This window comes from Capra hircus, chromosome 3 (assembly GCF_001704415.2).
Source record: "Capra hircus breed San Clemente chromosome 3, ASM170441v1, whole genome shotgun sequence".
Classification (NCBI taxonomy): domain Eukaryota; kingdom Metazoa; phylum Chordata; class Mammalia; order Artiodactyla; family Bovidae; genus Capra; species Capra hircus.
The window spans coordinates 5395538-5419522 of record NC_030810.1 but is presented as its reverse complement, the minus strand read 5'-3'; the positions used below and the strand labels follow the sequence as shown (position 1 = coordinate 5419522).

General features: G+C 49.6%; 1 protein-coding gene across 9 annotated transcripts in view; it reads left to right on the top strand.

Annotated features, from left to right (window-relative positions):
- Positions 1–23985, top strand: part of AGAP1 (ArfGAP with GTPase domain, ankyrin repeat and PH domain 1) — a 571803-nt gene that overhangs the window by 312609 nt on the left and 235209 nt on the right. The gene's annotated exons all lie outside the window — the stretch shown is intronic.

Below are 23985 nucleotides of genomic sequence, written 5' to 3'. Positions count from 1 at the left end.
ATTTTGCATTCCCACCGGAAGTGAACTGGAGTTCCTGTTGCTTCACGCCCTTGCCAGCCTTCGGCGATGTCAGTATTTCTGGTGCAGGCTATTCCAGTAGATGTGTTCGGGGTACTGCACGGTTTTAATGTGCAATTCCACAATCACTTGTGATGCTGAGTGTCTTTTTACGTGCTTTATTGGCCATTTGTGTACCTTCTTTGGTGAGGTTTCTTTTCAGACCTGTTCATTTTTCAGTTGGGTCATTTTGTTGTTGTTGTTGATTTTTAAAGAGAGTTCTTGGTACGTTTTGGACAACATTCCTTTATGAGGTATGTCTCCCAGGCTGTGGCTTGCTTTCTCCTTCTCTTGATCATCCCTCCTCCTTCCACTTCTAATAATTATCCTCTGGTGTTCCCTGCCGTCATTATTGATGTGCCTTTCCATTTTCATCTTGAACTTGTTCGGTTTGCCAGCAATGTTTCATGAGCGTTTTCTTTACAGTTTAGTAGAATTATTGCTTACTTTTCAACCTGTATGTAAATGCATCCTGAAAATCATCGACTCTTGATTACATAATTGCTCAGAAGCATATATAATTTTTTACAAGTACTTTATACGTTGTATTAAATTTAGAATGGGTGAAATGTTTTATAGTTTATGTAGTGTAGACATTCTAAGCTTAATTCCAATTAATAAGAATAACAAGCATTCAGGGCTGTGTGAAAGTTCTTAGGGATAATGATTCTCCCAGTCCTGTGTTGGGTCAACGTCTCTAATTAACAGTTGGGGGAGTACTCAACTGCCTGTCTGCTTCTGTGTTTATTGCCTGGAGTGACTGGGTGTCGACCAAGCCCTGCTGAGCCTTGGGGGAGGGTACATACCCCTGAATAAGAGGGTCGGCAGGCAGCACAAGGCACTGGTCAGTTGCCAGGGAGAAGGTGGCTTTCCCACCCCCTTTGTGGGTAAAGAGGGAGCTGCCCCTCCCCACAAGGCAGGGTTTCCTTTGCGATGAGATGTCACATCTGACTCCTGAGGCACAGACTTGGTCACAAGAAAGTGAGTTTGGAAGGGCTGGCGGGCTGAGGGATGTAGCGGAAGAGAACCTGGAAGCCAGACAGCAGGTGTCTCTGGAGGGAGGTGAGAAGGCTTGCTGCAGATCCCAGGGGCAGTCAGCAAACAGGCTATGGGTACAGAGGTTGAGGATCGGAGCCGGGGCCATGCTGCAGGGGGACCCGCAGCCTGCAGCCTGGGCTGGTGGTTGGGGGCGAGGGGTTGTCAGGAGCACTGTGTGAGGCTTAAAGGGCAGAGAGAAGCCAGGCAGGGGGCGCTGGGGCCTGGGTGGTTGCCTGGCAAAACCAGAGCTGGAAGGAAGCCCGCAGGCCTGCGGAGGGGCAGGAGCCACAAGGGACCAGGCAGGCGGGGTGGGGTGGGATGGTGCCCGGGTGGAATTGTTTTGTAAACCACGGCGGAAAAGTAAAGGAATGCATCCTCGCTGTAGTAAAACGAGGGAGCGTATACAAGGACAGAAAGAAAAGTCACCCGTGGTGTCGTGCCTCCAAGCTCGCAGCGATCACCCACATTTTTTGAGACTTCTGTTCAGGGTCACTGTGTCTGGAACCCTTGCTCTCCCCCTCTGTCACCCTGGTCCCTCCTGGAGCACTGCTGTCACCTGGTTGGTCTCACCTGCTCTGGGTCCCCTCCCAGAAGAAATCGTGCCTCTTGGTTGCAGTTAGTATCATAACAGGCGCTCTGTAAATGTTTCCCGAATGAATGAGTAAATGAAACAGTGATGGTGTGTCTTTGAATTCCCATCGCTGCGTATAGGGAGGGCGTTTTGAATCTGCTTCTGCTTTCCAGCCTTTGAACTTTGAAGGCGTCTTTGAGGTGTCCTTTACCTGGATCCATCTGAACCCCTGGTTGCTATTACTAGAGGGCAGAAGGGTTTCAGCGACACCCAGGGAGCCACATCTTTTTATGTTGATTCTTCCCAATTTCCCTAGCATATGTTACTAACAGGTTTGCTTAGTCAAAGGGCATAAGACTTGTAAGGCTTTAAATAAATATTTCTTTTTTTTTTCTGGAGAAAAAATGTACCAGTTCACTCTTTCACAAGTGATATTTCTACATACTTTCATCTGCATTTGCGTATTTGTGTGTGTGTGTACACATACATATGTTTTTTAATCTTAATTTTTATTTATTAGATTGCACTCTACTGTTTTGAAAATAGACTATTTATTTCCAGTTTTTAAAAGCATGTTGATTGGCTCCTCCTCAGGTTGTTTTGTGTGGAGTGCATGCTTAAGTGTTGGCTCATTTTCCTACTAGTATCTCCGTCATTGTCCTGTTAATCCTCTTCATTTATTAAGCATGTTAACGCTTAGCTTTTATGTTGTTGCTCAGTCGCTAGGTCATGTCCGACTCTTTGCGACTTCATGGACGGCAGCACGCCAGGCTTCCCTGTCCTTCACTGTCTCCCGGAGTTTGCTTAAACTCACGTCCATTGAGTCGGGGATGCCACCCAACCTTCTCATTCTCTGTCACCGCTTCTCCTCCTGCCCTCAGTCTTTCCCAGCATCAGGGTCTTTTCCAATGAGCCTTTGCCTTTATATATGTTACGTTATGTACGTTATGTATTTATTTTTTGACTTCAGCTTTATTTGCAGTAATTTTGGACATTGAGAATAGAATTTTTTAAAAATTAATTATTTTACTTGGAGTTTAATTACAATACGATGGTGGTTTTTGCCATACATGGACATGAATCAGCCATGGGTGTGCACGAGTCCCCTGCCCTGAACCCCCTCCCACCTCCCTCCCCATCCTATCCCTCTGTGTTGGCCCCGTGCACCGGCTTTGAGTGCCCTGCTTCATGCATCAAACTTGGACTGGTGATCCATTTTGTGTTGCCTCCTTTGTTAATTATCTTTAGAAGTCTTCTCTCCTCCCAAGCCCTCTGATACCTTCATCCTTTCACTCTTTTGCTGTTTGATTCTTTTGGGTAGCTAAGCTCTTGCGTTGATTGATGAGTCTGTCTGCCGTCGACTGATCTGAGCAGCGCTGTTACCGGGTCAGGTAAACATCAGGGTCTCAGGACAGAATCTCCGTGCTGCACCCCATCAGGTTTCCAGGTAAACTTGGAGATCAGGCAGGAGAGCTCCTTCAGAGGAGAGGCCTTGCTAGAAAGCACGCATCTCTGGGGAGTGAAGCTTCCTTCTGTCCCTAAGGAATGGCTGGGAGACGCCAACTATCAAGAAAGGCTGTCGGTGCAGTGAACATCTCCCTAGAGACTTTCCTCACAGTTTTCCTTTGTCCCTTTCCAAGGTGGAGCCAGGGCTTCCTGGTGGCCCTGCTAGTAAAGAACCCACCTGCCAATGCAGGAGACTTGCAGAAGATGTGGGCTCGATCCCTGGGTTGGGAAGATCTGGAGAAGGAAATGGCAACTGTCTCCAGTATATTCTTTCCTGGGAAATCCCATGGACAGAGGAGCCTGGTGGGCTACAGTCCACAGGGTCACAAAGAGGCAGACACGACTGAAAAAGGTGAAGCCACTATTCTGATTTCTTTTCCCATCGACTAGTTTTACCTGTTCTTGAGTTTGACATGGATAGAATCATACAATATACACACACCAAAAAAAAAAAAAAAAAAAGGAAGAAGGAAAAAAGAAAGTTTTTTGATTTTCTGTGGACTGAACTTAGGAGAACGTTGTATGGAGAATGTAAGACTGTAAAGTAACATTAATAGCTAGTAGTTCTGGCAAGCTTGCCATGGGCCAGGCGATATGGCCAATTTACTTAGACTGTTGTGTGGTCTTTGCAGAGTCCTACTTTGGGGAGAAACCCAAGGGGTCTGCACAGAGGGGGTGTCACTTGTCACAGGCTCACAAGCACTGTCCCGGGGTGTCCAGGGGCCAGCCTGGCCAGCTCACACTGTGGGAGTGCCCAGGAGGACGGGGATGTGTGAAGCTGGGGTGTGGGCTGACCATAGGGCCTTCTGGTCATTCTGGGTCATGGCTGGGGCCTCGTCCCTATGTCTGTGGTCTTTTGGAGTGGGGTCTCTGAAGTTCAGCTGCAATGACCTTGTTTGAGTGGAGACCCTGAAATCCTAGTCTCCAGGAGTCTGGTGACCAAGATCTGGGGTCATCCAGGCAGAATAGACGGTGGCCTTGTCTAGCGGGCAGCAGCCTATGCCCTGCAGGTCCCAGGAAAGCCCAGCCTGTGGGCAAGGGCAGCGAGGCCTTGCTGAAGCCCACAGACTCAGGCTTTGGAGGGGCTGGTTTTTAAACTCGTCCCTTTGCTTCTTCACGTGAGTTCCTGTCCAAGGCCTCAGTGCCATGCCCTCCTCTTGTTACGCTCTTATGGGCCTTTAACACTCCAGAGTATCATTAGAGCCAGGGACTATGTAAGCTCACTTTGTCCACGTTTACATGGTGTGATTGGTGTAAAAGGCACCACAGATCTTCTACCAGCCTTTTGGACATATTTCAGAATTCATTAATCACATCACAGAGGAGGGAATGAATCTCACGTTGGGATGCCGTGTGTGTGTGCACGCACACATATGCCTCACTGATATCAGAGGTCTGTGACAGCACCCTTACTAAGTGCACTGCATTCCCGTCTGTTCTTTTCTGTACGACCCCGCGCCCCGCCACCGCCCCCTCCCCCCCACCCCCCACCCCGGCCTTTTTTAAATTGTTGGTTGCAACCCACTACAGCGACCTGCTGCTTGGCAGGCGTGCGTGCATGCTAAATTGCTTCAGTCATGTCTGGCTCTTTGCGACCCCATGGACTGTAGCCCACCAGGCTCCTCTGTCCACAGGATTCTCCAGGCAAGAATACTGGAGTGGGTTGCCATGCCCTTCTCCAGGGGATCTGCCTGACCACCCAGGGATTGAGCCCACGTCTCTGGCAGCCGGGTTCTTTACCACTAGCACCACCTGGCTCGGCACACACTTTAAAAACACCGTCCTGGTAGCATCGGCCCCACTGGAACAGCTGCCGACTAGCTGAGGACGGAGCTGACCTCACCCAGGGTGCCAAGTCCACCAGCACCAGGAGGGCAGAGTTTCCCATCTCTCCGAGGCCAGGCCCGCCATTCCAGCTCTTCATCCACGCGTTCTGTGGCTGCCTTGAGAAAATATTTCATCCGGAATGTCAATCTGGGAGGGCCCGGCCTGCTGAAAGTCCCCTTCGTGCTTTCCAGCTAACTCATTTAGCAGACTGTTACGAAGGAGGTTCCCCCAAGAGGATAGGAACATGCCATTGAAATAAAAGGTCACCCAAGGAGGAGCTGGCGAGAAGGCTGGGAGGAGAAGACTCCATCCCGGGGACCTGGGCAGGATGTGCAGGGGCGGCTGCAAGGAGCATGGGGAAAGGCAGCTGGACTAAGTCACCGCCCTTCCAGCTTCATTTGCATAATCTCGCGGGAACACTGGATTCCTTAATAGCGATGAGTGGTAATAACTTTCAGGGAGTAGGTAGGAAAGAAACTAGCTTAAAACCTGGTTGTCACCTGCTTCTTGCCTCCCACGTCCACTGCCGCTCTGTGCCCTCACGCCCCTCCTCTCCTGGACTACGTGACAGCCCCCCACCGCAGCCTTTTCCCCCTCCAGCCCTGACCCACACTGAAGCCAAACGCTGCCTTCAGAAAATGCCAATTAGATTCCGTCAGTGCTTAGCCTAGAATCTTCCATGGCTTCCCCACGGCCCGTGTGTGCAAAGGCGGCTAAAGCCCGTGGCAGGGTGGGCCCTCCTCCACCGCCCTGCCGGGATCTGGTCTCCTTCAGTCTCCCCGAGAGTTCCCGCCAGCCCGCAGAGTGTCTCGGGCTTCCCAGTGTGCTGTGTGCCTGACACCTCACGTTCTACAGAGAGCTTCTTCGGCCTCTGGCCTGTTTCCTCCTCCATCTACCCTCTCTGTTCTTTTAGACTTCTCATCCTTAAGATGCTGCTTCTGCAGCCCCTACCCTTTGAAACCTTCCATATTTATCTCAGGCCTATGTCCCGCCTCTCTCCACCCCGTGGCCCATCACTAAGGTGTGTGGCCCATTATATCAACTTTTGCTTGGGCGGGGGGTCGGGGTGAAGGTGCCTGTCTGGCTCTCCTGATGGTCATCGAGTTCGCGGAGGACTGTGGGTCCCTGACGTCTAGCCCTGCTGGAAGCTTTGAGACAAGGTCACGTCTCAGTTGTAGAAAGTTTGCATCATATTAAACGCTGTTGCTAATCAGTCTGTCTGGAATTAAGGTAAGAAGGAACAACTGAGCCAGGGCTCCTCAGGAAGACAAAGAAAGCGGCTGAGGGCAGCCAGCCGGCGCTGGAAAGGCCGTGGCTGTCACCACGATTATTAATACATCGCAGAGACATTTTGGGGATTCCGCCATATTTTGTATGGTTGCCAACAAAATCTTGACAGTTGTATTGTGGTTAATAAATTCATTTAGATTTATAAGCATTGTTTACAGAACCTGTTCGCCTGCTGAAACTGGAACAGCATCTGTTCCTTCTTACTAATTAACTGCTAATTACGAATGAGCTTTGTGTGTTTGTCAGTTATCACTGGCTCATGCATTTTGTAAGGAACATTAACAAATTGATTTACATAGTAGCAAAGCAATCAAAAGAGTAAACTGAACAGCAAGCCGCTAAAACCCTTCAGCCTGGTTTCTGAATGAAGCAAACTTTTGAGGCTATAAATATCACCATAAATTTCCCCCTTACCTTAATTCCTTAGTAAAGGTGCGGTGCTCAAAAGCCATATCCAGTGAGTAATAGTCGAATTAGCACCCCGCAGCAGGCGGCCCAGAGCGCTGTGGTGGTGACCCAGGGAATCCATGAGGGATCTGACTGGGGAGCAGAGCCAGAGAAGTGGTCCTGTGGGGACCACGTCCCGTCCCTGTGGGACTCCCTGGGCTGCTACTGAACCCTGGCCTTCAGGTGATGCTTCACCTCCAGCCAGCATGCAGCAAGGCCTTGTCCAGAGATGTGAAACCCGGGGGCTGTCCATCACACTGGTCCTCCCCTGGGAGTCTCAGATCTCAAACTGGGCTGATGCACATCGTGTTCTTAAGACCACGCATTTAAAAGTAACGAGTTGAAATGGGTGATTCCAGAAGCTCAGGGCTCATTGATTTTGCAGGGAGATGATGAAGGCAGCCCCCTGCTTTGCTGATAAGACAGGCCTGTTTGCAGCCCAACAGCTCCCATGGGAGTTTCTCTAAAGGGACCTCCGTGGTAAGAGCTAAAGGGCAGAGAAACAACCAAGGCGAGAGCTATGTGAACACAGAAAGAAGGGAAGAGATAAGTTGCAACAGTAAGCATTGGTTCTCTGGTTTCCTCTCCCCAGATCTCAGATGCTGGTGTAAACTGAAGGTCGTGGGTGGGGCAGGCAGAGGGGTAATGTGTTCAACGGTTTTGAGAATCACTCAGGTTAAATATCGCTTAAGAGCCTCATTGTTGTTGTTCAGCTGCTAAGTCATGTCCGACTCTGCGACCCCATGTTGGGAAAGATTGAAGGCAGGAGGAGAAGGTAAGGGGATGACAGAGGATGAGATGGTTGGATGGCATCACCTACTTGATGGACAGAAAATGTTTGAGCAAACTCTGGGAGTTGGTGATGGACAGGAAAGCCTGGCATGCCGCAGTCCATGGGGTCGCAAAGAGTCGGACATGACTGAGTGACTGAACTGAACTGTATAGCACACCAGCCTTCCCTGTCCTTCACCATCTCCCAGAGTTAGCTCAAACTCAAGTCCATTGATTCAGTGATGCCACCCAACCATCTCATCTTCTGTCCTCCCCTTCTCCTGCCTTCAGGCTTTCCCAGCATCAGGGTCTTTTCCAGTGAGTCATTCTTCTTATCAGGTGGCCAAAAGATTGGAGCTTCAGTTTCAGCATCAGTCCTTCCAATGAATATTCAGGATTGACTTCCCTTAGAATTGACTGGTTTGATCTCCTTGCAGTCCAAGGGACTCTTAAGAGTCTTCTCCAGCAAGAGCCTTACATTAAAATAAAAAAGTACCAGTGAGTATTTCCTGAGATGGAACATTTATCATAAAGGATCATGAGACACAGCACTGGTGCAAGCTTTGACACAGATGTTCAGGGTCAGGACCTCTGGCAAGGTGCAGAGATCCAAGCTTTAGAGTGAAACCCAACTTACCAGCTGTGCACCTCAGGTAAACCCCCCACCCTCTCTCTGAACCTCAGGTAGCTCACTTGTAGAACAGGATTGATAGAACAGCCCTCTTCCAGAATTGCTGGATGGATTAAGAAGTTACCAGAAAGCCTCTGTAAAGCAGGTGGCACCTTACCGCAGCTCAGGAAATGCAGTTACCGTCATCGTAGTATCTGCAGTCATGTGGAAGTAAATATATGTGGAGAGGCACCATCAACAATAAAACAGTATCATTGTTATTCAGCTGCTAAGTCGTGTCTGACTCCTTGTGGCCCCGTAGACTATAACTATATAGCCTGCTAGGCTCCTCTGTCCATGAGATTTCCCAGGCAAGAATCCTGGAGTGGGTTGCCATTTCCTTCTCCAGGGCATCTTCCCCACCCAGGGATCTAATCCGAGTCTGCTGCAGGCAGATTCTTTTTTTTTTTTTTTTTCTTTTTCCTTTTTATCAGCTACTTATTTTTGGCTCTGCTGGGTCTTCGTTGCTGCACGGACTTCTATGTAGTTGTGGCGAGCCGGGACTGCCCTTCACTCTGGTGCTCGGGCTTCTCTTTGTGGCAGTGGCGGCTTCTCTTGTTTCAGAGCACGAGCTCTAGGGTAGGTGAGCTCAGTAGTCGCGGCTCCCGGGCTCTGGGGCGCAGGCTCAGTAGTTGTGGCACAAGGGCTTAGTGGCTCCACGGCACGTGAGATCTTCCTGGACCAGGAGTTGAACCCCCGTCTCCCACACTGGCAGGTGGACTCTTAACCACTAGGCCCCCAGGGAAGCCCGTTGAGCTTTATTAGCTCATGATAATTACGTTTGGGAGGAAGATTCTCCTTTCTCATCAATAAGTTTATTGCTGTTTCAGATAAAGGGAGAAACTTTAAGTGAGCATGAACATCCTAGGTGGAGAGTTCAGGAAGTGTTCAGGATGGAGTGACCGTTATATCACATACCTGTAACGTTCATTTTGTATGTTTAACCGATAGCCGAGCCACATGGCCAATACTTCAGTAGCACTGCTGGTGGTGAGTAGCCTGCCATTGGTGAGGGTTTGCCTTCAAAATAATTTCATTAAAAGCCAAAAACATTATTTGCATAAAAAAAAGTTATTTCTTCTAACTCTTCATATGGTAGGAGGAGGAACAGGCACTGTGCTTGCTGAAGCATTCACTCCTTCTTGCAGTTTTGCCCATGGATCAGTGTTTAGAAAACTTAATGAATTCAATCTAGTTTGCTCCAGAATATTAGGCAATCATCAGATTGAATCAGTGGACATGAGTGTGAGCAAATTCCAGGAGATGGTGAAGGACAGGGAAGCCTGGCGTGCTACAGTCCGTGGGGTTGCAAAGAATCAGACGTGACGGACTAAACGACAACAGATTGACGGCATATCATTTCAAGTGGCCCTTGCTGACCCATCTATGTGCTGGCCACCGTCATTAGTTTTGAAAAGGAAAAACTGGTTTGAACGGGAGAGTCTACGCACTGAGGACTCCCAGGCCAGCAGGAAGCCAGGCTTATCTGTGTAGCTCCAGGGTGTACAGGCTTCAGCACTAAGGGCCCGGGGCCAGAAGAGATCCTCTCACAGCCTCCATCCTCACCTGGGCTCCCACAGATGAGATTTAGTGAACAGGACACCTCTTTTGGAATCTCATTGACCGAAGACTTCTTTTGAACACACAAATTAGAAGTGAACACCATGGTTTGGGACTTGCCGTGAAAATCCAGCTTCTAAGACTTTTCGGTTTAATTTTGCCATTCAGGAATTTCAGATGTAAAGCCCTTCTTTAAGCTACCTCCAGTGAATGAGGCACTTATTTGTTTGAATGTTTTTGACATTTCAGTATTTAGCAAATTACCCACGTTGGATATTCTACGTGACCAAGGTCTAGATGTCAGAAGACATACATGTGGTATTTTTCTTGCCAGGGACTTTGTCTGCATTTAGTATTAAGCAATCTTTTGTGGAGAAAGCTCATGAACAATAGGAGGAAGTTAAAGTGAAAACACAAAGCCGTTCTTTTCCACTTAAATATGGCACAAGGGACTCCAAGAAAACCTCCGCACCAGTGGTTTTCCATCTTGGAGATACATCTGTTCACGTCTCTGCACACACACAAATGCTCAGGCACATTTCTTACACGGAGGTCAAGATTCATCTGATCCAGGTTGAGTCTGATGATATTCTCCCGGTGACTGTTCATCAGGGTCACCTGAAAGGCTTACAAACCGGGCAGAACACGGCGTCAGAGGAGCCAGACCCCAGGCTTTGTGAATGGGCTCCCGAGGAGGGGAGGTTGGTTTCAAACCAGTCTTCCCAGCGATTTCACTTCCACCCCATTAAAAACCACGACTCAAGGGAAACCCAAGGCAAAGATGGAGGAGGCCGCTGCCGCCTCCTCTCCAGGAGCCCTTGGAAAGGGGGGTGTCTGTGCTTTCACACTGAAACAGTTCCTTATTTGCAGATGATCATCATTTGAAAGATATTTTTGTAGCTTGATTTCTGCTCAGAAATAGATGTCACCAGCACAGGATGAGAGAAACTTAGAAAGAATTATGAACTTCTTTTTAAAATGAGAAAGTCAATGAAGGGAGGCATTATAACCAGAAAGGGGGAAAATTAAAATCTGAAATAATTTATGAGCAAAATAATTTTCCAGCTAAGAGTATATTAGCTGTTTATTCAAAATGTGTGAGAGGGATGTTTGTAATCAGATCATACTGCGATCTTCAGGGGACTCACCATCTCCTTGCAACCCAGGGCTGCAGTTTCTCTGTTTCTAGACTTACGGTGGGGTAAGTAACACGCAGATGCCCCAGAGGAGACACACCTGTTGATGGCCAGTCTTTGAGGAGACTCAGCCGCTTTCCAGTTGATGGCTTCAGCTGTCATGATGCTATTTAGCAAAGCAATGGCTTAGAGACACGGCACAGTGATGTTCGTCGAGGGAGAAGACCCTTTGTCCTCTGCCATATTTTCACCTGCACGCAGAAGCAGAACCATCCCCTTTCTCGGTCTTCCTTTCTGATTCCTCCCTTGGGAATCCTTGTCATGTGATGGGTCAAAACTCCACATCCATTGGCCCAGGTTTGGCATTCAGACATGTACTTCTAAGCAAGAGCCTTCTGGGCTTGAGGAGGCTGTGGCTGTGGGAATCCGAAGAAGAGGATGTGTCTGGAAGATGTTATGGAAGCCACCTGAATGGGAAGAACCAACTCACTGGAAAAGACCCTGATGCTGAGAAAGATTGAGGGCAGGAGAAGAAGGGGACGACAGAGGATGAGATGGTTGGATGGCATCAGTGACTCAATGGACGTGAGTTTGACCAAGCTTCAGGAGATGTTGAAGGACAAGGAAGCCTGGCGTGCTGAAGTCCATGGGGTCGCAAAGAGTCGGATGCAACAAAAACTGAACACCAACTTAGACTCATCAGGGAGTTAAGAACATAGGGCACAGAATTAGCAGACATCTCTGTGTTTAAAAGAAATCTGTGGCCCCCACTCCACAATGATGCCTCCCACCCTTGTATGAGGTACCACTGTGGCACACGCTCTTCTGAGACATCCCCATCTCTTCCTCCTCTTCCAGCTTCTGCCCCAGCCTCTTTGTCGCAGGCGTGCCCACCACCCATGTCCCCGGGCATAGGTGCGGCCTCACCCCTGTGCCTTTGCATGCAGCTTTTATCCTCCATCACACCCGCACCTGGCCTGGCCTGCTAAGTCTGCCGTCAGCCCTGCCTCCCCTCAGAAGCCTTCCTGGCTTTTTTCTCACCGCCTCCACACAGGAGCTGGGTACTGACAGTGGGTTATCTTATCCACACCCACCCCGCCCCCAGTGATTCTCATCACGGGCAGCAGTTACACTTTCCTGTGGGACATGTTCCCAGGACCTGGCGAGGATGCAGGCTGGCTGCTGGGCTCTGTTGGTGAACAGCTGAAAAGGCAGCTTCCAGGCCACGGCCCTGCGTCAGGCCAGGTGGGCCACCTAAGCAGGAACAGATCCATGTCCTGGACCAAAGCTCTGTCCAGGAGCCTCAGGGGCAGCCCACAGTTGGGCCGTCCTGGTATCTGAGAAGGGTCATGGGGGTGGCAGGGCAACCGCAGACCCCCAGCTACCTCCTGAGTCAAATCCTGTTTATGGTGATTTCAGAGGCTCCAGAGCCAAATAAGGCACTGGGCCGCTTCTGTGAATGCACATAGTTACAGCCGGACACACAGATACACCTGCTGTGCTCAACACTCTTTACTGGGACAGCATGCACAGGTGCTAAGTAGCTTCAGTCAGATCCGACTCTCTGCAACCCCATGGCCCATAGTCTGCCAGGCTCCTCTGTCCATGGGATTCTCCAGGCAAGAACACTGCCATTTCCTCCTCCAGGGGATCTTCCTGACCCACGGGTCTAACCTGCATTCTTTATGTCTCCTGAATTGGCAGGTGGGTTTTGGGGGAAGCCTGGAAGAGCAGCGTGTGGGGCAAACTTGGCCCACAAGTTTGTTGGGGCCCCGCCTGTGGCCCCCTGCCCTGCTTATCTACAGAGAATCTTCTTTTCGTTCCTGAGCACTTGCATCCCTATGTCTATCTCAGTGTCATATGTAGAGTCACTCCGGTCTGGGACTCTTCTTGGTCCTGCTGATTGTCGAGCCTGTGCCCTCAGGAGGCCCGCCCCCTGGCCCTGGTGCCCCTGTGCCCGGGCCTTCCGCCTGATAGAACACCTTGCCTGCCCAGCTGCTCTTCTCAGCTCTTCAGGAGAGTTCCCACATAGGCCTGACTGCTGACCCCAGAGTAGCCTGTCTGTGGGATGGCTCTTGGCTAATGTCTGGGAACTTGGATTTCAAGGGGAGGGTCCCCACAATCCCTGATCAGCGCAGCTCGCTGTACCTACCGTTTGTAGAACCAGGGTGGTTTGTGCCGAGCAACTGCTCTTCTCCAGGGAGCCTGGAATTTGGGGCCATGCCAGGCAGAGGGTGCGCGGGGCAGCCCTGAGTGCTGAGTCTGCTGAGTGGCCCTGGTGGCTGGCACTTCCCACGAGCTGTCTCAACTCCTGGAGGAAGGAGCTGTGTGTATGTTGTGTGGCTTCACCAGGAGGGGCCCCTGCAGGCCCTCTCCCCTGGACTCCACCCCAGGTGCCTCTTCCCTCTGCTGCTAGCAGTCTGGATCCTTTTTGCTGTAAAAAGTCACAGCTGTGACCACAACCACATCCCCACTCCTGTGGCTCTCCCACCAGGACCCCTGGCACACTGAGCCTGTCAGATTCCATCTCCTCTTTCCTTCTGTTTCACTATATGCTCAATCCTAGTTCCCATCACCCTCACCATGCTTGACTGAGGCCGTGTGTCTAGTTAGGTGTGTTCCTGTACAGACGCTGGCGAGTGTTTAAGAGGCATCGTGTTCAGCAGTGCACTGGCAGTGGAGGTTTCGATCTGGGACTCAGAGGAGAAAGAAGGTTTTGAAGAAAGCCACTGGTGACGTGCAGACCCCTGGAAACCTCACAGGATGGAGAAGCTTGTCAGAACACCTTCTTGAAAGAGGTGCCCTGGTCCTCTGAAGGGCTGTGGCCTTCCTCTCCCCTTGCCCCACGAAGCTAAGAACTGCAGACTGGTTGTCATCTCCCAGCTTGACCACGTTGAACAAGGAGGCCAACAGCTGATCCGGAGTCGGTGGGGGAGGCACAGAGGCCAGCCGGGGCCCCGGGCCCAGCCTGTCTCCAGTCTAGAGGGGGACGGAGCATCTTGGGAAACTCTAGGTTTCAACAATAAGTCTTTGTAAGGATTGTGGATCTATTAACAGAATCAGAAAGTGAGGAAGAAAAGATAATTCCATTAAAGGGGGAAAAAAGCACTCCATTAGAAAGGAAGCAGCACTGAAAAATCCTGGGTCATCAATTCTTTCTTTTTTTCCCCACTCTAGAGTGTGGCCATTCTGGCCTTTATACCTTCCTCAGACTCAGCATCCTATTTCTGTTCACTTGACTCTTGCTTTTGACTTTTTCCAAAAGAAAAATGATCTGCAGTGAAAATGTTGTTGTTTGATGTACATACTCTTTATTAAATCCATAAGTAATATGAACCTCTTCATAGATTATTTAGCCCGAAGTTCATTCTGCATAGAAACTTACATTTTTGAAAAGACAGGACAGGGTTTGAATGAGCCCAGCTGTTTTAACTGTATTCATTTAATCCATCATTCTATCAAACATATCTTTTCACTAGTTTTGAATAGTTGTGACTTTAGTGCGCCAGCACTCCTAAAGAGATGACCCCTACCCTTCCAGTTAGGTTTCAAGACCCTGGTACATGCTTCTCTGAGTTCGTTTGCCGAGACAGGGACCCTCAGACACCCCTGCGCCTGACCTGTCTCAGCCTGAACCATCCCCAGCGCTCCACTGTTTCTTCTCCCAAGGAGGACAAAATCACCATGAAGTTATCCTGTTCCTGGCATACATTTCACATCATCAAAATGAGAAACTAGACTATACTGCTTCTGCTAACTTGCTTCAGTCGTGTCCAACTCTGTGCGACCCCATAGACGGCAGCCCACCAGGCTCCACCGTCCCTGGGATTTTCCAGGCAAGTACACTGGAGTGGGTTGCCATTGCCTTCTCCAAAGCATGAAAGTGAAAAGTGAAAGTGAAGTCGCTCAGTCGTGCCCTACTAGATGACCTTTAAAGTTACTTCCCACCTGAGAATTCTAAGATCCTATAGTTTAACAGTCTAGTCAGTACATGAGGGTGGGAGGAGTTAAAAGTCTTTAATATCTCGACTTCCCTAGTGGTCCAGGGGCTAAGACTCCTCGCTCCCAGCATAGGGGCCCTGGTTCAGTTCCCTGGTTGGGGAACTGGATCCTACATGCTGCAACTAAGACCTGGAATAGCTAAATAAATAATAAAAAATAACCTTTAATATCGATTTCTGGTCATCCCTGTAAGACCTGCACATGTCCATTCACCTATCAGAGTTGCCGAGTAGTGCTGAGCCTCTTCAGGGAATGGCCTGTCATCATATTACTCCCCCCAGACCCCCAGCACAGCCCCTGCGGGAGAGTCTGCAATTGGTGAGATTCCCAATAAAGTGAATAAAGCCTCACTTGTAGGCAGACAGCTTCCTTCTAATACTGGGAGCTGGTTATATTGCATTTCAGACTTAAAAAAAAAGAATAACTGCCATCTCAACAACTTTTTGGATTTAGCAAAGTTCAGTTCAGTTCAGTTCAGTCCAGTCACTCAGTCGTGTCCAACTCTTTGCGACCCCATGAATCACAGCACACCAGGCCTCCCTGTTCATCACCATCTCCCGGAGTACACTCATACTCACGTCCACCGAGTCTGTGATACCATCCAGCCATCTCATCCTGGGTCGTCCCCTTCTCCTCCTGCCGCCAATCCCTCCCAGCATCAGAGTCTTTTCCAATGAGTCAGCTCTTCGCATGAGGTGGCCGAAGTACTGGAGTTTCAGCTTTAGCATCATTCCTTCCAAAGAAATCCCAAGGTTGATCTCCTTTAGAATGGACTGGTTGGATCTCCCTGCAGTCCAAGGGACTCTCAAGAGTCTTCTCCAATACCACAGTTCAAAAGCATCCATTCTTCAGCGCTCAGCCTTCTTCACAGTCCAACTCTCACATCCATACATGACCACAGGAAAAACCATAGCCTTGACTAGATGGACCTTAGTCGGCAAAGTAATGTCTCTGCTTTTGAATATACTATCTAGGTTGGTCATAACTTTTCTTCCAAGGAGTAAGCGTCTTTTAATTTCATGGCTGCAGTCACCATCGGCAGTGATTTTGGAGCCCCCCAAAATAAAGCCTGACACTGTTTCTACTGTTTCCCCATCTATTTCTCATGAAGTGATGGGACAGGATGCCATGATCTTCATTTTCTGAATGTTGAGCTTTAAGCCAACTTTTTTGCTCTCCTCTTTCACTTTCATCAAGAGGCTTTTTAGCTCCTCTTCACTTTCTGCCATAAGGGTGGTGTCATCTGCATATCTGAGGTTATTGATATTTCTCCTGGCAATCTTGATTCCAGCTTGTGTTTCTTCCAGTCCAGCATTTCTCATGATGTACTCTGCATAGAAGTTAAATAAGCAGGGTGATAATATACAGCCTTGACGCACTCCTTTTCCTGTTTGGAACCAGTCTGTTGTTCCATGTCCAGTTCTAACTGTTGCTTCCTGACCTGCATACAGATTTCTCAAGAGGCAGGTTAGGTGGTCTGGTATTCCCATCTCTTTGAGAATTTTCCACAGTTGATTGTGATCCACACAGTCAAAGGCTTTGGCATAGTCAATAAAGCAGAAATAGATGTTTTTCTGGAACTCTCTTGCTTTCTCCATGATCCAGCAGATGTTGGCAATTTGATCTGTGGTTCCTCTGCCTTTTCTAAAACCAGCTTGAACATCAGGGAGTTCACGGTGCATGTATTGCTAAAGCCTGGCTTGGAGAATTTTGAGCATTACTTTACTAGCATGTGAGATGAGTGCAATTGTGCGGTAGTTTGAGCATTCTTTGGCATTGCCTTTCTTTGGGATTCGAATGAAACCTGACCTTTTCCAGTCCTGTGGGCACTGCTGAGTTTTCCAAATTTGCTGGCATATTGAGTGCAGCATTTTCACAGCATCATCTTTCAGGATTTGAAACAGCTCAACTGGAATTCCATCACCTCCACTAGCTTTGTTCGTAGTGATGCTTTCTAAGGCCCACTTGACTTCACATTCCAAGATGTCTGGCTCTAGATTAGTGATCACATCATCATGATTTTCTGGATTGTGAAGATCTTTTTTGTACAGATCTTCCGTGTAGTCTTGCCACCTCTTCTTAATATCTTCTGCTTCTGTTAGGTCCATACCATTTCTGTCCTTTATCGAACCCATCTTTGCGTGAAATGTTCCCTTGGTATCTCTAATTTTCTTGAGATCTCTAGTCTTTCCCATTCTGTTGTTTTCCTCTATTTCTTTGCATTGATCGCTGAAGAAGGCTTTCTTATCTCTTCTTGCTATTCTTTGGAACTCTGCATTCAGATGCTTATAGCTTTCCTTTTCTCCTTTGCTTTTCGCCTCTCTTCACAGCTATTTGTAAGGCCTCCCCAGACAGCCATTTTGCTTTTTTGCATTTCTTTTCCATGGGGATGGTCTTGATCCCTGTCTCCTGTACAATGTCAGAAACCTCCATCCATAGTTCATCAGGCACTCTATCTATCAGATCTAGGCCCTTAAATCTATTTCTCACTTCCACTGTATAATCATAAGGGATTTGATTTAGGTCATACCTGAATGGTCTAGCGGTTTTCCCTACTTTCTTCAATTTAAGTCTGAATTTGGCAATAAGGAGTTCATGATCTGAGCCACAGTCAGCTCCTGGTCTTGTTTTTGTTGACTGTATAGAGCTTCTCCATCTTTGGCTGCAAAGAATATAATCAATCTGATTTCGGTGTTGACCATCTGGTGATGTCCATGTGTAGAGTCTTCTCTTGTGTTGTTGGAAGAGGGTATTTGCTATGACCAGTGCATTTTCTTGGCAAAACTCTAAAGGGGGAATAATTCATGATGAAAATAATATCCATTGATTGTGATGTTCGTGGTGATATCACTACTTATGAGACTAATGCTGATCGTGTAATTCACCTATCAGGAACTGTTTTCAAAGCTCTTGTGTATTTGGTGTATCCAAACGTAGCCATTCAACACAGCACACAGATCAACTCTTCCTTATCCTCTCAACAAACAAGAGTGAGAAACACACAGTTGTACCTTGATCATTTTTTTCCTCTAACTTCTTCCTCAGCTTGTAAATACTTGGGACAGTTTCTCTCGTTTGGGCTCTTAATGCTTTTCCACTGTTTGAGAGTCATATCCATGACTACTTTCTCTTTGCTTCTTGCCGTCCTCTCAGTGTCTGGGGTCCGAAGGGGCAAGGGCTCCCTGGTCGTACATGTACTTCAGAGGTGTCCTGGCCATGTTACTCCTTAAAGCTCTAAGTAAAATGACTTTGCTCTGTGGCGCTCTGTTAAATTGGCTGGTTAATTCTGGTGTTATTTACCCTGTAATTCATTAGTTTCACCCCACCATTGGCAGCTGACAGGCTGTAATTTCACGCCTTGCAATAAAAGATGTCTCGTAATCCGCTTCATTTAGCAGCAAGAGAATTTAATGAAATTAACTGCAGTCCTAATTATGCCAGTGAATACTAAAGACCGCCATCAAGTTTTCTCAGAAAAAAAGGACGAGGTCCACCTCGTGAAGGATTTCGAATATAATTTCCTGGGAAAAGTTGCAAATGTCTTCCTTCTATTGGCCAACAAGGCCCAATTATGACTACACATATGACTGTAATTAACCGTTTTTTTCTGAATGTCTCTCCAAGTATTCATCATTTCCAATCAAATTTAAAAGCAGTTCTTCTATTGGAGTGGTGGTGGTGATGTAAACAAGCTGACGTCGAGTTTTCCATCAGTGGTCTTTCCTCCGTGCTGGTCCATGGCATGGATTTGCATTACATCCTAGGTGGGTAGCAGGTTTGCAGTGTGTGGCTGGGAGAGGGTTCCCACGTACACTGTGAAGACACCCTCCTGCCCTGAGGATACCTGGGGGAACTGCCCACTGCAGATAGTTACCTGTAGGGCTTGGAGTTTCCTATCTCACCTGCTTCCTTGCCCTGCCCTTCTCCAGGACACAGGGTTTTTCCATGCTTCTTGGTCCACCTCCCCTGCCACCCCTGGGTGGGAAGAAAATGTGTTCTTGGCACCCGATGTGACCATCTCCCTGTTGCAGTGGTACACACTGCACGTCTCTCCTTAAGACACAGTCCCTCTGCCTCTCCAGGCTCCCCTGTCCTGCCCTCCACCTTTGGCTTTTCTACCTGGGTCTCCGCTGCGCATCCTCATTAGTGGAGGATACAGAATGGAGAGGAAGTAAGACGCACTCATGCTCCAAAAAGATCCAGGCTTCCCCACGTCCCAGCCCTCACCCAAGGGGCCACACACCCAGTTCCCGTCCTGTCTACGTCTGCGTGCCTGGGCCGCTGCCGTCAGCAGCTTCTCTTTGCGATGCAGACACTGCAGCATGCCTGGGTGGGTTAGAGTGTGATTGAAACATGTGCTGCACAGGGGCCAGTGAGGTAGAGACTCCTGGAGGAAGACTCACATGCTCTACCCTGTGTCTGTGTGTGCTCAGTCGTGACTGACTCTCTGCGACCCCATGGACTGCAGCCCCCCAGGCTCCCGTCTCCATGGGATTTTCCAGGCAAGAATGCTGGTGTGGGTTGCCCTTTCCTCTTCCAGGGGATCTTCCTGACCCAGGGATGGAACCAGCATCTCCTGCTTCTTCTGCATTAGCAGGTGGACTGTTTACCAGTGCACCACCTGGGAAACCCCTCTACCCTGTAGAGACAGCAGTTCAAATACAGTCATGAGAAGTTCTGTTTTATTTAAATACAGGAGAAACAGCAGTAGCCCCAGTTATTAACTGCTACCCTTCTTCCTAATCTTACTTTAAAAATTAGTGACATTCCTCAAATTCTCAAAACGATCACCTGGCTTCCTTGGGCTGCAGCCCCTGTGTAGTGGGCTCCACATCACAGATGCATACTCACTCACTGTGGTGACGTTACCCTAGCAGCTTCTGTTCAGAGGCCAAAATGAGATGAAATGTGAAATGTGATGGTGAGGTGTCTCTTCTTCACTTGCGGTTGCTGGGCGGGCAGCCTTTGACCGGAAACACTTTAGAGCCACTTGGGATAGCTGCTGTGTGTTCCCGAAAAACAACTGCTTTGCAGAGTATTCAAGTTCATGATCAACCTTCTTCTCCTCCCTGTCTCCAGGAGACAGGCGTTGTGCTGTTGGGGACTCGGAGAGATAAGGACTGTACAGCAAGGTTGGGGAGCTCCGTGGTCTCACCCCACAGCCCACTCGCACCAAGGCCATCCCAGGGGCCCTGCGGTCTTGCAGGTCTGTGTCCATCTGTGGGGTTAGGTAGGGGTCCTCCCCTGGGATGTTGGGTCAGTAGCAGTGCTGGCCCCTGACTCAGGGTCTTGCCCTGGGCCCAACCTCTGTCACCATGCAGTGGCCCCTCACTGCCCACAACCGATGGGGGCGGCTCCCAGGCAGAGTGTGGACTGCGACGGCATTCATGGGGCGCTCTCACGCCCCGGAGACCTTGGTCTCTGGGTGTCCTCCCGGCTGGTCAGCCTTGGGCCCGCCGGCCAGCTTCTCTGGGCTCTCTGAGCTCCAGCCTGGTCTGGAACGCTGGTGCTCACAGTGCTCAGTGCCCAGCAGAGCGTCGGTCCTGACTGTGTGAGCACCCACCGGGAAGGCCCTGCTTTTGCAGTGAGAGGAAGGGAGGCGCCATGGACGTGGGGGTTTGGGCCTGGAGGACATGTAGAAGCAAACACCCGAGGCAGGGCCAACTCAAGGGAGGGATCAGAGGAAGCTCTGTCCCCTCCTCTTAAACCAGATGCTCCCATGATGCACCAGGTGGGGGGGCTAAGTGCAGGGCAGAGAAAGCTCCGCCCCCTCTCCTTAAACCAGATGCTCCCATGATGCACCAGGTGGGGGGGCTAAGTGCAGGGCAGAGGAAGCTCCGCCCCCTCTCCTTAAACCAGACGCTCCCATGATGCACCAGGTGGGGGGGCTAAGTGCAGGGCAGAGGAAGCTCCGCCCCCTCTCCTTAAACCAGATGCTCCCATGATGCACTAGGTGGGGGCCAAGGGCGGGGCAGAGAAAGCGCCATCCCTCCCCTTAAACAGGCTCCCATGATGCATTAGGCAGGGGCTAAGGGCGGGGCTTAAGGGCGGGGCAGAGGAAGCCCCGCCCCCTCTTCAACTGGCTGCACCCATGAGGCACCAGGAGGGGCTGTGGCGTCTGTGAGAGGATCACACTGGTTTGGGGGTTTTCCGACCAGGTGTGCTGTTTGCTCTGGGCATCACTTCACCAGCCGTACCCCTCAGTCTCCCCACTTTGGAGCATTTGCGGCTGAGGCCAGGCTGCTGCGGGGCAGGGCACGGGGCCCTGTGCCCAGATGTCCACCCTGCTCATCCGTGAACACCCAGGAGCCGCCAAGAGGTCCCAGCGCGGGAGCCTGTGGACCCGGAAGAGGGGGGTGGGACGCTCGTCCTGACGCTCTCCGATCTGAAAGCTGGGGGTTCTGGTCGCTTCTTGGGAAGGAAAGAGAGGAGGGCCCACTGTTGGGATGCACAAAGCCCCATCTCGTCGGCGGCGCGCCAGAGGTAATTTTGGCGACGAGCAGTAAGGAAACCTGAAGTATTTCTCTCCCAGACCCTCCCAGCTTATTAAAAGAACTTATAGACATGAAAATACATTAAAGTGGGCAAAGCGGAGAGGGTGAAAGAGATTAACAACCTTCGCTGAATAGAGCCTATTGATGAAGCGGGCCTGTGAGCGGCTGCGGGCTCTGAGACGAGGTGCGAGCCTCTGAAAAGAAGGTCAAGCCTGTCCAGAATTTAGGGGGGCGGGGGTGGGAACTGACATGTAAAAATACGAAGCGCCTGCCTGGCCCTCTCCTCCCTCCTCCTGACTGGGGAGGTTTGCTCTGGGAAAGAGGAGACACCGCCCTGCCAGCCGATTTCCCAGTTTTGCACCCAAACTAAAGGATCCACTTAACATGCAGCAGAGACAGGGGTGGGGGGCGCGTGTACATCTCGCCTGTTGTGTGTGGTGTCGCCTCGTAGTGTGGGTGTCAGCATGGGAGATGGTGCGGCAAGAGGAGGCCGGGGCTGGAAAGGGGCGGGGCGGTGGGGGTGGGTACCGGAATCAGGCCAGCTTGTGACGGGGGTGGGTGCCTTCGGAGATCTTTCCAGGCAATGGGGTGTTAGCAAGTATGAGTGCAAGCAAGCCCGCCAGTGTGTGTCTGTGTGTGAGAGAAAGTTAGCCGTCAGTCAAGTTTTATCTCTTAATGAATAGAGACTGCTGAAGTAAGGGTTAGGTAATTGAGTTTATAATTAATTAGCCATAACCCTCATCAGATAAAGCAGTTGTGAGGAATTTTTTTTTTTTTTTTATCTCCTTTCTCTCCCCAGGGCCTGCCCTTCTTTGTCCTTGCACTGACAGCCAGCACTTATCTCGGGGCCGTTGCAGCCCGTGCGGGCAGTCCTCCACACCCCCCCCCCACCCCCGGCCAGGGCCCAGGGGTGGTCAGCCGGCTCCGCTTTGTGCTGGGAGGCCGGCAATCAGTCCAGCTGTCCGGGCCATGATGAATTAGCGGTGGGAGTGAACACAGAGGTGGACCCCAGATCAGCCTGATAGCTCCCAGGCCGCTTCTGTGTGTCCCAGCTTCAGCGCGACTCTGATAGACCCTTGACATCTACCAACAAAGAGATTGTGAAGGTAAAGGTGGGGAGATGGATCGTGCCTCTGAAAAGTTGGGCAACTTACAAAAGACTCCTTAATTTCAATAGCTGGGCAGTTCACTCCACAAAGGAGGGAAATCAATGAGCGTTTCCACTCTTTCCTTGAGGACCTTTCTTCTTCATTTCTCTCTCCATTTACTGGAGCTCTCTGCATGTTCAGAGAACAAGCAATAAATAGTACACATGTAGGCATTAGAGTCCAAGAGTGTGTCAAAGAATCTGCCTTTCTTTACAGACCGTGTGGCAGCGGGGGGCTTCCCCTTCTCTGTTGATAGAGGCACATTAAGGGAGGAATTTTTTAAGGTCCAAGGTTGTGCTTTTCTTACTGCTTCCGATAGTAAATCAGAAAAACCCTGGACTTGTGATGTCAACTTCCTTGTGGTGTTAGTTGTTTCTCATTAACCCCAAAGCAGGTACAGATAAACCTCTCAGTCCCCCAGGGATGTGGCCCAGCTAAGGATGTGCTTGCTTTTCCATCTCCAGTCGCTGCCTGTTGTAGACAGTCTGGGACACGATTTTGTTTTTCTTTGTTTGCCAGAGTAGGTATCGCTTCCCAAAACCCTCTGGTAATTGTCTGAGGACTCAAAAAGCCAGAATGTTTTTCCAGACCGTGTGACTGAACCATGATTTTGAATGTTAATGAAAATTTAATCAGACCGAATATATTATTCAGCCTCATTTAGGGAGTAAAATATGATAAGTGCGTTTACAAGTGCTGAAATTTGTAGAACAAATGAGTTCATTTTTGTGGGGAACAAAGTGAGAAATCCACAGGCTGCTGTATTTTGAGATGGGAGAGAAGGATGGTTGTTTGTTTTGGGTTCTGCTAGAAATAAATGTCGACTGCTCTCAGAGTTAAGTTGGGAAACAACATTAGTAGCAAAAATGCCGAAGTAAAGGCCCATGATCTTTGTCACCTTCCAGTACAGAAACGCCAGATGCTGTCATTGGGCTGCACCTGATGACTCCAGGTTTGTTTGTTTTTTAATGAAGCAAGTATGGTAAATATGCCAGTTCTGGGCTTTCTTTGGGGGAAGGAAAAGGAATTAGGTGCATAGATTCACAGGATGATTAAGAACAAGATGTAGAATCCAAGTTACACATCTGACAAAAGTGGACCCGCCCTGTGGAGCAGACGCCCCACCCACCCAGCCGCCCCTTACCTTCCAGACTTCCTGGGGTCTCTTCCAACCCCAGAACAAAGCCCATGGAAACCCCTGTGAGCCTATGATCAAGCTTTGGCAACTTCTGTCACAGCTGAGCTAATTTAGGTCCAGTACTTGATCGAGATCAACAGATATAGAATATTGCACAGAAAAGACCATGTTTCTTCTCTGCGTCCAGCTGAACCATACATCATGGTTGGCAAACCACGTGGCCCAGGGCACAGAGAGTGCATCTTCCTCTTTTTTTCCCCATCCCCTTGGGTAGGACCTGAGGTCCCTCCCTTAAGTGGCATCAGCCAGGCCACCCTGTCGCAGGTTTAT